Source organism: Cervus canadensis, chromosome 19 (genome assembly GCF_019320065.1).
Source record: "Cervus canadensis isolate Bull #8, Minnesota chromosome 19, ASM1932006v1, whole genome shotgun sequence".
Classification (NCBI taxonomy): Eukaryota; Metazoa; Chordata; class Mammalia; order Artiodactyla; family Cervidae; genus Cervus; species Cervus canadensis.
This window is the reverse complement of record NC_057404.1, coordinates 52669597-52684697: the sequence shown is the minus strand read 5'-3', so window position 1 is coordinate 52684697 and position 15101 is coordinate 52669597.

Genomic DNA, 15101 nt, shown 5'->3' with positions numbered 1-15101 from the left:
CCCCATTGGGTGTGGGCTGTCACAGAGGAGAGTGCAGTGGCCATGGAATGTGGTGTGGTTAGTTTTTGGGAACTCATATGCTAATAAGTGGGAGGATCATCCCAACCATTGGGGAACCACCCACTCCTCCTTCTTTTGACCGTGCCTTGGAACTGTCCTGGCACCTCTGGGATGTCATTTAGCTTGCAGATTGAGGATCAAAATTTCGTTGAATTTGACTTGTCATCTTGGACCCATTTGATTTTAATTGGTTTATGTTATGCCCTTGGACTATGTCATTTTTGCAAAAGTTGTGCCCTGCCCCCTTCTGTCCTGTTTCCTGCTCTTTTCCTGAGCCCTGTTCGGGCCCACAATGTTGCCTCTACAATCCTCAGGAGAGACAATCAGAAAATATCTGGCCCTTGGGAGAGAAATACTATATAATATCCAATCCCTCTAGATATTCAGGCCTTCATCTTCCATGTTTTCTACAACATGTGCAACAATAGCATCTCTCAGTGAACACACTAGGGCAGTTGAGAGGCATACAATGTCTGCTAGAATTCCATATATTGGTGGCATCCCTTCAAGGGCAATTCAGCTTCCAGGGATAATGTTTGCCACTTTGGGAGTTAGCCCTGGAGGCCGTTTGGGCCAGAACCTTTGCCACCCTTCTCCTAAAGTAACAAACATGCCCCCAGACCAAATCTCCACTCCACTTTTATGGAACATCTGGTCTGTTGCCTTTTATCATTCTGTCCTTAAGCCACTTACTAACTCCCACAACCAGGACCCTGGCCCCTTGTAGGCAACATCACTTCACCCAGCTTATTATTAAAATACTCTTTAATGTCCCTAACAGGACCAGATAACCCACTCCTTTGTCACTACTTCTGCTTTTACCTAAAAGTGGGTCTATGACAATGAAATGTTTACTATTGGAAACACCCTCAACTGCTCTTAAGAAGGATTAGGGGAGGAAATCAGTGACTTACATTCCCTCAGAGCAATAAGACGATAAGGCTTATGGCTATTTCACCAGGTTCCCAGTCTCAGGGCAGAGTTGTATCGCTTTACATCATGATATCTATTCCCATCAGTGGTGGACAAAATAGCAATGAGTTAAGATTACAACCCCTTAATCCTACCCAGTACTAGTCATGCTGGGGACCTTGGGGACACACAACTCCAGCCTGGGGATCACAGGAGGTTGACCTGCCTGGGGATCTCGTCCTCGTCATGCCTCAACCTGCTCGGAAAACTGCCAGTCTGGGGGTTGCAGGAGGTCATCACCTGCCCAGGGACTCAATTCTCAGGAGGCCGACCTGCCTCAACCTTCCTGGAATTTGATCTCCAAGAGGCTATTACACCCCAGCCTGCCTGGGAATCTGCATCCTGACCTGGGGACGCCTGGCTCTCAGATTGCAACAATACTGGGTAGGATAAGCTTCAGAAAGACTCACCCCTAAGGAAATCCACCTATGGAAATAGAAGGAAGCCTGTTAGTTGTGGGAATGTGCCCAGTCTCAGCAATAACTCAGGAGTCCAATGAGAACCGCACTGATTTTCTGGAAAGTCTAAAAGAGGCCCTCCAAAAGTTTACCAATCTGGACTTAGACTCTTACAAGGTACAGGTGATTTTAAAGGACAAATTCCAGTCCTGATGTGCATCAGACATCAGGATAAAGTTACAACAGCTACAGCAGTTGGACCCTGCTGCCCCTTTAGATGAGATGGTCCAGCCACCAATACTTTTTGTAACAGAGAACAGGAGAGGGAGGCCAAGGCCCAGGAAAGGGAGAAAAGGAAAAAGACAAGGCATCCCAGATGCTGGCCACCCTCCAGGGAAACCCTATGGCAAACCCCAAGTCCTTGAAGGACAAGGCAAATGCCTAATCTGTAGACAGGCAGGGCATTGGGCCAAAGTGTCCAAACCATGACAAGTCTCCTAAAACAGCTTGCTACAAATGCCATCAACTGGGACATTGGGCAGCATTCTGCCCTTGGGGCCCAAGAACCTCAAGGTCAAGAGTCAAGCCTTCCCTCATGATGCTTAACACAGGGGCTACCTACTCTGTCCTGACCTCCTACTCTGGGGCCTTCTTCTCCCAAACCTGAACAATTTGGGTGCTAGAGGAAAAACAATTACAAAAAGATTCACCTGAGCACTTCTTTGTTGCTGGGATGGACAAATATTTTCCCACCAGCTTCTGGCAGTTCCTGAGTGTCCTACTCCTTTATTGGGAAGAGATCTTTCCCTGCCTTTTAAATCTTGCAGCTATTGCAGTTCTGATAGAAGATACTTTAAAACTCTCTCTTGGGGGCAAACTATTTTTACCAGCCACACAGTGAAACAACTCCTGAATGGGAGAGGCCATTTATGGATGTCTGATCAAGGGATCCTCAGATATCAAGTCGTGCTGAGGGAAAATCCAGGCCTGACTACATCCTCTTGTGAGGTTCTTAACCCAGCCACCCTCCTGCCTACCCCTGAGGGCTCTCTCCCCTTTCACTCTTGCCTAAAAACCTTGGACCACTGGACAAAACCCCAAGAGGGATTGTTAGAAGATCCTCTGACCAACCCTGAGGAAATCTGGTACACTGATGGAAGCAGCTTTGTCTTGGATGGAAAAGAAGAGCCGGATATGCAGTAGTCTCCAATTTTGAGACCATAGAGGTTAAACCTTTGCCACCAGGTACTTCAGCCCAATTAGCTGAGCTCATAGCCCTGACTCGAGCTTTAGAGCTGGGAGAAGAAAAAAGAGTAGCGATTTACACTGACTCCAAGTATGTCTTTCTGTTGCTACATGCACATATGGCTCTTTGGAAAGAAAGAGGCCACTTGACTACCCAAGGATCCCCAGTCAAATATGGTGATCAAATCCTTAGACTCTTGGAGGCAGTCCATCTGCCCACTGAGGTTTCAGTCTCCCACACTACAGGGCACCAAAAAGGGAGCACAGAAGTGGCATGAGGGAACCAAGCAGCCGATCAGGCAGCTAAGAGAGCAGCGTTACAGAACAATGACCTAATAGGGATTGCCACCTTAGTTCCACAGACTAATTTGCCAGAAACTCCTTCATATACTGAAGGTGAGACTCTTAAAGCTAAGAGTGAGGGGCTTCAAGAAGAAGGCCCTATATGGCATGGTTCCAAAAGTAGGGACCACTGTAAGGCAAGTGGTCTCTTCTTGTCCCACTTGCCAATTAAACAACCCCCAAGGAGCTCATAGGCCCCAGCTTGCCCAGCCCATCCAACAATGTGGGACCTACCCAGGAGAGGACTGGCAGATGGACTTCATTCAGATGCCAGTTTCTCAAGGGTATAAATACCTATTAGTCATGATAGATACATTCACAGGATGGATAAGGCTTTCCCACCCAGACTGAGAAGGCTGAGTTCAGTTCAGTCCAGTTTAGTCGCTCAGTCATGTCCAACTCTTTGCGACCCCATGGAGTGCAGCACTCCAGGCCTCTCTGTCCATCACAAACTCCCAGAGTTTACTCAAACTCATGTCCATTGAGTCGGGGATGCCATCCAACCATCTCATCCTCTGTAATCCCCTTCTCTTCTCACCTTCAATCTTTCCCAGCTGCTGCTGCTAAGTCTCTTCAGTCGTGTCCGACTCTGTGCGACGCCGTAGAGGGCAGCCGACCAGGCTCCCCTGTCCTTGGGATTCTCCAGGCAAGAACACTGGAGTGGGTTGCCATTTCCATCTCTAATTCTTTCCCAGCATCAGGATCTTTTTCAAATGAGTCAGCTCTTCACGTCAGGTGGCCAAAGTATTATAGATTCAGCTTCAGCATCAGTCCTTCCAATGTTCAGGACTGATCTTTAGGATGGACAGGGTAGATGTCCTTGCAGTCCAAGGGCCTCTCAAGAGTCTTCTCCAACACCACAGTTCAAAAGCATCAATTATTTGGCACTCAGTTTTCTTTATAGTCCAACTCTCATATCCATAATGACTAATGGAAAAACCATAGCTTTGACTAGACGGAACTTTGTTGGCAAGATAATGTCTCTACTTTTTAACGTGCTGTCTAGTTTGGACATAACTTTTCTTCCAGAGAGCAAGCGTCTTTTAATTTCATGGCTGCAGTCACCATCTGCAGTGATTTTGGAGCCCCAAAATATAACGTCTGTCACTGTTTCCATTGTTTGCCCATCTATTTCCCATGAAGTGATGAGACCCAATGCCATAATTTTAGTTTTCAAATGTTGAGTTTTAAGCCAACCTTTTCACTCTCCTCTTTCACTTTCATCAAGAGGCTTTTTAGTTCTTCTTCACTTTCTGCCATAAGGGTGGTGTCACCTGCATATCTGAGGTTATTGATATTTCTCCCTGCGATCTTGGTTCCAGCTTGTGCTTCACCCAGCCTGGCATTTCACATGATGTACTCTGCATATAAGTTAAATAAACAGGGTGACAATATACAGCCATGACATACTCCTTTCCCGATTTGGAACCTGTCTGTTGTTCCATGTCCAATTCTAACTGTTGCTTTTTGACCTGCATACAGATTTCTCAGGAGTCAGGTCAGGTCTTCTGGTATTCCCATCTCTTTAGGAACGTTCCACAGTTTGTTGTGATCCACACAGTCAAAAACTTTGGCATAGTCAATAAAGCAGAAGTAGATGATATTCTGGAACTGTCTCGCTTTCTCAATGATCCAACAGATGTTGGCAATTTGATCTCTGGTTCCTCTGCCTTTTCTAAAACCAACTTGAACATCTGGAAGTCCATGGTTTACATACTGAGAAAGAATTTTGAGCATTACTTTGCTAGCGTGTGAGATGAGTGCAATTGTGCAGTAGTTTGAGCATCCTTTGGCACTGCGTTTCTTTGGGATTGGAATGAAAACTGACCTTTTCCAGTCCTGTGGCCACTGCTGAGTTTTCCAAATTTGCTGGAGTATTGAGTGCAACACTTTCACAGCATCATCTTTGAGGATTTGAAATAGTTCACCTGGAATTCCATCACCTCCACTAGCTTTGTTTGTAGTGATGCTTCCTAAGACCCACTTGACTTGGCATTCCAGGATGTCTGGCTCTACATGAGTGATCACACCATTGTGTTTATCTGGGTCATGACAATCTTTTTTGTACAGTTCTTCTGTGTATTCTTGTTACCTCTTTTTAATATCTTCTGCTTCTGTTAGGTCCAGACCATTTCTGTCCTTTATTGTGCCCATCTTTGCATGATATGTTCCCTTGGCATCTCTAATTTTCTTAAAGAGATCTCTAGTCTTTCCCATTCTATTGTTTTCCTCTGTTTGCATTGATCACTGAAGAATGCTTTCTTATCTCTTCTTGCTATTCTTTGGAACTCTGCATTCAGGTGGGTATATCTTTCCTTTTCTTCTTTGTCTTTCATGTCTCTTCTTTTCTCAGCTATTTTTAAGGCCTCCTCAGACAACCATTTTGCCTTTTTGTGTTTCTTTCTCTTGGGAATGGTCTTGATCACTGCCTCTTGTACAATGTCACGAACCTCCGTAGTTCTTCAAGCACTCTGTCTATCAGATCTAATCCCTTGAATCTATTTGAATGCTTGAATGGTTCTCTGGAGACCTACAAGTCCTCCTAGAGCTAACACCCCCAAAAAGATGCCCTTTTCATTATAAGGGACTGGAATGCAAAAGTAGGAAGTCAAGAGATACTTGGAGTAACAGGCAAACTCTGCCTTGGAGCACAGAGTGAACCAGGGGAAAGGCTAATAGGGCTTTGCCAAGTGAATGTGCTGGACATGGTGAACACCCGCTTCCAACAACACAAGAGAAGACTCTACTCATGGACATCACCAGATGGTCGATCCTGAAATCAGAGTGATTATATTCTTTGCAGCCACAGATGGGGAAACTCTATACAGTCAGTAAAACAAGACCAGGAGTTGACTGTGGCTCAGATCATGAACTCCTTATTGCCAAATTCAGGCTTCAATTGAAGAAAGTAGGGAAAACCACTAGACCATTCCTGTATGACCTAAATCAAATCCCTTATGATTATACAGTGAAAGTGACAAATAATTTCAAGTGATTGATCTGATAGACAGAGTGCGGCCTGAAGAACTATGGATGGAGGTTCATGACATTGTATAGGAGAAGGCTGAGGAGGTGGTAAAAAAAAAAAAAAACTGCTCCATGAAATCTTTCCAAGATTTGGTCTGCCCAGGTAATTGCAAATTGGCAATGGGACATCATTTACCTTTTAGGTCCCCCAAAGGTTCTGTAAAGCATTGGGCATTATTTATTATCTCCATTGTGCCTGGAGGCCTCAGTTTTTAGGAAAAGTAGAAAGAGCCAACCAATTCTTAAAAGCAGCAATAAAAAAGATAACCCAGGAGACCTCCCTGGAATGGAAGGAGGCTTTACCAATAGCTCTCCTCTGCACCCATATTGCCCCTAAGGAATAGGTTGGTCTTAGTCCTTATGAGATGCTCTATGGGAGACCTTTTGTTTATGTCAGTGGCCTCTTCCTAGATCCAGAGGCTCAGAACTTCCAATCTTATACTATGGACATTGGTTAATTCCAACAGGATATACACTTGTGGGGTGTCAACCAGGACCCAAAAGATTCTAAAGAGTCAGCACTATATGTTCCAGGGACTCAGGTCCTAATTAAAGTCTGGAAGCATGGGTCCCCAAAGGCTCAACTCCAGCCCACATGGAAGGGCCCCTACCCCGTAATACTTTCTACCCCCACAGTAGTCAAGGTACCAGGACATGACTCCCGGATTCACTACTCACGAGTCAAGGCATTGAATAAAACAGAAGAGGACACTCCATACATTGTGATACCCTGGGAGATCTCATATACCTATTCAGGACTACAAATGAGTGCCATTCTAATGAACAGCCTAAGATTAAGTTTCTGGGGATAATATTTCTCAGGATAGTTCTAAAGAGCCAACACTGCTTGACAGGGGTTGTACTCCAAAATAGACAGGAGATAGATCTCCTGATCCCTGAACAAGGAGGGACTTGAGCCATCTTGAATGAGACGTGTCATTTCTGGGTAAATACTTCCAAAAAATATTCAGACCCAACTCTCAAAAAACGAACTGGAGAGTTCTTGGGGTGGCTACAGTTTCTCTCTTCTCCTGGTGAGGGGGGATTTGGTGTTGGCTAATGCCCCTACTAATCCCTGTTATTACCATATTGATGCTGCTTATGATGGCTCCATGTATTATCAATTGTCTAGCCCATTTTGTCTCTGCTCAGGTCAACAGGCTACAACATGCAGTGCCAGTTTAACAAGGATATATATACCCTACAACCGACCATGGAGAATATCACTCACCCTTGGATGGACACAGCAAGAGGGGGATGCCCAATGCCCCTCACTGGTCCAGCTCAGCAGGATGTAACCAGAGAGACCTCGATGCCCCTATTCCCAAAGAATTGGGCCTCCCATCTCTCCGGGGGGGGCGGGGGGAGGGGAATGTTAGGTAGTTAGAATAGGAAAAAGGAGTCCAAAGTGGTGGTGGCTAAAAGACAAGGAAGGGAAAAGCCCGCGAAAATAGAACAAAGGAAGATCCAAGGACCTGAGTGAGGACCTCCAGTAAAACAAACAGCCCTCCTGGCTAGCTTAATTTACATGGGACAGGCTCAGGTGGGGGAGAAAAAACATATAAGTAAGAGGAGCCAAAATTGATCTGGGGCTTCTCCTCTCTTCCCATCTTTTGGGTTGGCCTGCCCTCCCGCCTCCAGGATGTATTTTCCTTTGCTTACCAATAAAACTGAACTATAACACTAGTCCGTCTGTCGCTTCAAATTTTTGCTGCAGCGAGACAGAACCGAGGAAATCACACACTTCCCCAACGGTTTCATGCCTGCACTCACCGTCTGCAGTGGTTTGGAGCCCAAGAAAATAAACAAGGTGACAATATACAGCCTAGACTTACACTTTTCCCAATTTTGAACCAGCCCATTGTTCCATATCCAGTTCTAACTATTGCTTCTTGACCTGCACACAGATTTCTCAGGAGGCAGGTCAGGTGGTCTGGTATTCCCATCTCTTTAGGAATGTTCCACACTTTGTTGTGATCCACACAGTCACAGGCTTTGATGTAGTCAATAAAGCAGAGATAGATGTTTTTCTGGAATTCTCTTGCATTTTCCATGATCCAATGGAAGTTGTCAATTAGATCTCTGGTTCCTCTGCCTTTCCTAAATCCAGCTTGAACATCTGTAATGTCATAGTCCGTATACTGTTGAACTGGCTTGCAGAATTTTGAGCATTATTTGCTAGTGTGTGAGATGAGTGCAATTATATGATAGCTTGAACATTTTTTGGCATTTCTCTTCTTAGGGATTGGAATAAAAACTGACCTTTTCCAGTCCTGTGGCCACTGCTGAGTTTTCCAATTTTCTTGCATATTGAGTGCACCACTTTCACAGCATCATCTTTTAGGATTTGAAATAGTTCAATTGGATTTCCATCATCTCCACTAGCTTTGTTTGTAGTGATGCTTCCTAAGACCCACTTGACTTGGCATTCCAGGATGTCTGGCTCTACATGAGTGATCACACCATCATGATTATCTGGGTCATGAAGATCTTTTTTGTATAGTTCTTCTGTGTATTCTTGCTATCTCTTCTTAATATCTTCTGCTTCTGTTAGGTCCCTACCATTTCTGTCCTTTATTGAGCCCCTCTTTGCATGAAATGTTCCCTTGGCATCTCTAATTTTCTTGAAAAGATCTCTAGTCTTTCCCATTCTATTGTTTTCCTCTATTTCTTTGCACTGATCACTGAGGAAGGCTTTCTTACCTCTCCTTGCTATTCTAATTGTTTTCAATATATTTCCTTTCAAATATTTCAAGCATTATTTATAAGCACAATTTTTTATACTTTTCTAAGTGACTATAGTTTTCTCTGTGTCACCAGGCATGGTGCACTGTTTAGTCTCATTCATTGCATGGTTTTAGGATCCTCCCCTCTGTTCCTTAGATTCAGACGTCTCTAGCAGAGAATCATTGATGTAATTCATTGAAATAAAAGGTTGTGACCAATCCTTACTGCTCTTTTCTTCAAGTTAAAACAGAGAAATGTACCTTTCAAAATATCTTAAAAATCTTAATTATTTTCCAAACATGCAGAGAATGGTAAGGACTCTTTCTTAATCAGGGTTCTGCCTGTAGAAAGGTGTCATCAAAGACCACGAGGTGTTGTTGGTCTGGGTAGGTTGAGGCAGAGTCCTGATTTAAAAGAGTCCTTCAACCTACCCAGACCAACAACACCTTATGCTCTTTGATGACACCTTTCTACATGCCGAGTACCATCTTCATTCTATCCAGCTATAACCTGGTGAGAGCCTAAGTGCTGCAGTATCTGGACGGATGATAAAAGTATGGTTGGTACCTTAAGAGAAAAGAGGAGGTGAGAAAGGAGCTGAAGAAAGGATACTACATTGATCATTTAATAAAGATGATAGAGTCATTTTCAGTTTCAATTTCTTCATCAAAATATTTATCTCAATGGAGGGGGGGAAAGTAGTTAAGGCCAAAATCTTATTATTTCTACTTCCAATGTAACAATGCTTATATACATCCAGTGAGTTAACGTTCAAGTCCTTCATCACTTTAACTGTTAAAGTTTATTGTATAATCTCAGTATTTTTCCATGGTAGTGTGGTGGTATTTTTAATAGTTTTGTTGTGCTCAAGGATACTGTGATGTGGAAACAGGAGTAGATAAACCAGGATCTACTATTCTGGTGTTATTTTAATTCAGGACATAATGTACACTCCAAAATAAATATAAGAAATGTGTTAGAATCTTTTGGAAAAGTATATTACACATACTCAGATGTATGATTAGATTAAGTTATTCCTTTCAAATAAAATAGGAACCAGATTTTACTCTGTTCCAAAAAGACAGATTTTATTTAATAGCTCATTATGTTAGATTTGTTTATTGCTCTAGAAAATGTCATCATTGTATTGGAGTCAGGCAGATAAGCAAAAATTAATTTAAAACCTATCATGTGTTGACAAATCATACCAACACAGGGAAACTTTTAGGAGACAAAGAGAAATGTAAGTTTGAATATTGTATTCCATGGCCTCAAAATTCGGCGGTAATTTAACAAATATCTCAATGGGGAGCTGGGGTTTATCTATTAACAGTATGCTAAAAATATGAGAAAATGCAGTGTGTGAATCACTGCATGAATTAACTGAAAGAGAGGGAATCTGACATGAAACAAAAGTAAGAATGGAAGTCTGTGGACCCCAATATATATTCAATATGACAGTCAAAAACTGTATCCTTGAAAGTCGCCATCTGAGAGCAGTGAGGACATATGATTATCATTTTATATTAATGAAAAATTGTGATGTAATTGGAACAACTATAGACTTGGTATAAATAATTCCCAAAGTTTTTTACACTTTAGGTCTAAGCATAAAAATAAAACACTTAATAGCACATTTCATTACTACATGATTATATAGTCTTGGCATTTTAATCTTATTCATGGAACAGGTATAGGCAGCTAACTTCATATAGTCTAGTAATTTCTAGGAGTGCTTTTTTTTAGTGCTTAATTGTCATTTAGATAAAAAGAAATTGAAAATAGATTTAAAACTTGCATTTTGGAAAAATATTTAATAGAACATTGACACCTCTGTAGGCAGCATGACACTCCCCAGCAAACTGCTGACAGCTGGAGAGCTTCATCAACCCAGTTTGCATTCAGCTGTTTCGAATAGCATAAATTCTCCACAAAACTTCATAGATACATTTATCAATTTCTGCAGACTGTGAATTATAAATTCTGTTTAAGACTGTGTTAGGCACACAAGCTGAGAAAAAAATATGAGCTGACAGTTAAAAACTCCTGATTTTGTAACATCTAGAACAGTCGTTAAGCATTTAAATTTAGAGCTAATTTATTTAGTGTGTCAACGATACCAATTATGAGGGATAGTTTTATAATATATAGAATCTTAGTCAAGCCAATTTTATAAATTTTGGAGATCAATAGCATGTCATTCTTCATACTATTTGTTGTCTGGCTAAATCATGATAGGAGAATATTATGATATCAATTTTCTGGATTTTTCTCACCAAATTATACACTGCTGTGACAGAGATTGCCTGTTTTTCACTAAAATCCTTTCTCTACACTTTCCACTGAAAAGAAAAGAAAGAACTGTAGCTGGATATATTATTGCTCAGCTAAACTATCCTTTCCAGCCTTCCTTATAGTTAGAAATGGTGAATAAATGTTTGCTAATTGAATGTAAACCAAAGTGATATCTGTCACTTCCATGTTTGGATGTTGTAAAACCACTATACTGATTCCATACTCCTTTTCCTCTCCTTGACAGTGAAACTCAGACATGGTGGTGACCAAACTTCAACCATGCAATAGCAACATTGCCCTAGTACAGTAGTTGGCAAACTGCAGCTTACAAGCCAAACCCCCCCTTCTGCCTGTTATGAAAAAAAAAATTATTGGAACATAACCATGTCCATTCATAATGTAGAGTCTATGACTACAATGACTGGGTTGAGTGGCTGCACCGTACACCATATAGCCTGTGAAGCCTAAAATACTTACACTCTGCACCTTTACAGAAAGTGTTCACCGATCCCTGCCCTAGAACATGGTGGAAGCAGTCTGTGTCCCTGGATGAGCACATTGTTTGATCAGGGCTGCACCACTACCTCCGGACATCACTGCGGGAGTGTTATGGGAAGAAAAATGTTATTATTTTTTTAAAGTCACTTACTATTGGGTCTTTTAATTACCAGCAGCTTGGTATTTTGCTAAATCAAGTCACTCTGAAAAAAGAATATGAAAATGAACAGTAATAATCAAATAAGTTCCCAAAATAAAAGCTAAGTATCTAATCAACACTCTTAAGTATAGAACATGACTCACTTCATTCTAGAAATTCTGTCTCTTTAATAATAAGCATCATAGAGACGAGTACACTATTTTACTATAATTCATATGCCAGTAATATAGCTAATCAGTTTTATGGAGGATATCCATATTGATAACAAATGTTTGTCCTACATACTGTATGAGAATTATTAAGTCTTTTAAATTTAATATCCAAAAAAATTATATGTGCAATTTTAACATAATTGCTCTTAAGTTCTATAATCAACATTTTTTTTATTTGTTCAAAGAGAATATATGACTTATCTGATATGTAAACCAAGTTATTATTGTCAATGTTAGTCTATTAAACATTCTCAGAACTTGAGAACCAAAAATCTAGAGAAAGGTCACTGATATGTTTCTAGCTTTAAGAATGATTTAACAACACAATATCCTTTATCAATGACATCCTGTGTCCTGAAAACAATGCAAGAACATAAATACCAGTTATTGAAATATCTGCTTCTCTTTTCTAGCTATAGGAGTTTCTAAAATGAAAGTATGAATTTTAATTTTATCTGTGCATTTTCCAGGTTTTGCCATCAGTTTGTCAATTTTTACTATCCGGAATAAAATTTCAACAAGAATGTATAGTGTTGGTAACTTTGGCAGGAGAAACATAATGGTTCCTGGCAGTCAAGATTGCCTTTTCCAAAGGATCCTAAAATAAAGAGAATTTATAATGAGCTAAAAACTAAATATGAGCATTTTACATTTAAAAATAATACTAAAATTTATTTAAGAATGGATATAATTCAATTGAATAGTCAATAATTTGCAATCAATATAGGACTACTCTTTATTTACAAAATTTAAAAACAATGCTGTAACCCAAGGCAATTGTACCCTGTTAAAAAGCCCTTTATAAATATTTTCTGAATAACTTGAGGAACTTTAGGAGTAGCTTATCAAATTGACCTGAAGACAATCTAAAGCCTGTGAATTATAAAAAAATATCCTCCTCACACACACACACATGCACACGCACACACACTGCACTGGACAATAATTAAGAGACCATGTTCAGTTCAGTCAGTTCAGTAGAGACCATGTTAGTTTTGCTTAAATACAAACTTAAAACATGGTAACAGTTCTAAGACAAATAGAACTAGGATAAGAAATATCTACCAGCTCCCATCATAGCATCGATTTATTTTGTGAAACAGAAATCAAATGAGGAATCTAGGATCTTCTCAGTTCTTCCCATGTTTTCAGGATGTAGGGCTTGACAAGTACACATCCTTGTGAGGTTAATTAAGTATTTCTCCCAATTTCTAACTCCTCCTTCATTTGATTTTATTTGCTATAACACAAGTGATTTTACAATTCAAAAAATAAAAATGAAAGGAGTTAGCAACAATGGAATGCTTTTTGAAAATTCTGGGACTAATCTCCAAAAATAAATTTTAGAGCATGATAGCATGCCGATAATAAGTTTTAAGTGCTGGGCCTTTTGCACTGAGAATTGTATATATGTTGCATTCAGAATATCAGAAAAATACAACTAGAGACAGCAGAGGAAAACATTACACTGCAAAGAAAGGTATAAAAGTGTAAAAGTTTAATGGCTCTAGAGGAATTCAGTTCATTTTGCTTGGCTTTTACAAGTAACAATATAAAATAAAAAATATTCCTTATTTAATAGTGTAAACTGTTTAAATTAAAAATCTCCCTAGCACCATTGTAATACTATCTTGACAACACTAAGAAAAAAAGGAAAAAATGATACCATGAAAAACAGAATGAGTAATACAGAAGACCAGAGAAGATTTCACAGATAGATGAAAGAAACAACCATAAAAATAATAATTTTTATTCAACAATAATTGAAATTAAAAAGAAAAAGTACAGTGTTATGATATGGGTTATATGTGCTCATGACCCAAATAAATTGAGCATATACAATAATCAAAATTTTAACCATTAGGTAGTTAGAATAGGAAAAAGGAGTCCAGAATGGCGGTGGTAAAAGACAAACAAGGGAAAAGCCCGTGAAAAATAGAACAAAGGCAGGTCTGAGTACCAGAGTGAGAACCTCAGGTGAAACAAATAGCCCTCCTGGCTAGCCCAATTTACACAGGGCAGGCTCAGAAAAAAACATATAAAAAGAGGAGCCAAAATTGGGCCAGGGACTTCTCTTCGTGTCTTTTGGGTCGGCCCACTCTCACGCCTCAAGGATGTATTTTCCTTTGCTTTCTAAATAAAACTGAGCTGTAACACTGGTCCCTCCGAGGAAATTACATGGGGCTGTAACACTGGTCTGTCTGTCACTTCAAGTTTTTGTTGCAATGAGACAGAACCGAGGAAATTACAAATTCCCCTGGCATAACAAAAGTTCAAGTACACGCTGCTGCTGCTGCTAAGTCGCTTCAGTCGTGTCCGACTCTGTGCGACGCCATAGATGGCAGCCCACTAGGCTCCTCTGTCCCTGGGATTCTCCAGGCAAGAACACTGGAGTGGGCTGCCATTTCCTTCTCCAATGCATGAAAGTGAAAAGTGAAAGTGATGTCGCTCAGTCGTGCCCAACTCTTAGCGACCCCATGGACTGCAGCCTACCAGGCTCCTCTGTCCATGGGGTTTTCCAGGCAAGAGTACTGGAGTGGATTGCCGTTGCCTTCTCCCAAGTACAGGGGCTTCCCTGGTGGCTCAGAGGGTAAAGCATCTGCCTGCAATTCAGGAGACCTGGGTTCAATCCCTGGGTCGGGAAGATCCCCTGGAGAAGGAAATGACACCCCCCTCCAGTATTCTTGCCTGGAGAATCCCTCGGATGGAGGAGCCTGATAAGGCGACTGAGCGACTTTACTTTCTTTCTCCCAAGTACATGCTAGTCACATTTATTGTTTATTTGTGAATAATATAATCAAACTCTGAATTAAACAGAAAATAATTTATTGATATGTTGACAGTTACTGAATCTCTAGAAAGAGGCAGAAACAGGCTCAGAAAGTTAGCAGGAGGTAGAGAAAGCTGACCAGCCAGAGCTATTGGCCAATTGTCATTCACCAAGCAGTCTAGTGAAGGTGCCAACTACCAAGAGCCCTTAACACCAGATGACACAGCTTGCACCAAGGATATCATTTGAGATGAACATTGGGAGCTACCATTGGCAACGATGCTGCCGTCTCACATGAAAACCGCATGTTGCTTCCTCCACTAAGGCAGCATTTTGCCCTAAAGGCATTTTTTTCATGGTTCTGCTTCTTTGCATCATTAAATACAAATCAGAGG